Genomic DNA, 422 nt, shown 5'->3' with positions numbered 1-422 from the left:
CTGGTCTATTTTTTTTACCCCCAAAGTGCTCAGAAAAACAACCAAACTCCTTTTGATATTCTCAGTTGAGAGAGAATATCTCTGTAGTTTAGAATCCTCAACCCCAAACCTCTTTGTTCCAGTTCCTAGAAATTTGTTCCTAAGAACTCACATTGTCCATATTCTCATAAATGCAGATGCTGCTTTGTGAAACTGAACGCCCTGTAAAGGATTTGATTCCAGACCAGTAGAACTCAAGATGGGCATCAAACACTACGTGACATGCCCCTGGCAGCTCTACAAGAGTAGAATACATTAATATCCCTCACTTGTATTTCCAAAGTGTTACATTACTGATGGAATGCGTTGATGATAACTTCCTTCTCCAAGTGGTAGAGGAGCCAACGAGGAGAGGTGCTATGCTGGACCTTGTTCTCACCAAC

This window comes from Pygoscelis adeliae, unplaced genomic scaffold (genome assembly GCF_000699105.1).
Source record: "Pygoscelis adeliae isolate BGI_AS28 unplaced genomic scaffold, ASM69910v1 Scaffold171, whole genome shotgun sequence".
Classification (NCBI taxonomy): domain Eukaryota; kingdom Metazoa; phylum Chordata; class Aves; order Sphenisciformes; family Spheniscidae; genus Pygoscelis; species Pygoscelis adeliae.
The sequence above is the reverse complement of the archived record's forward strand: the minus strand, read 5'-3'. Positions refer to the sequence as shown.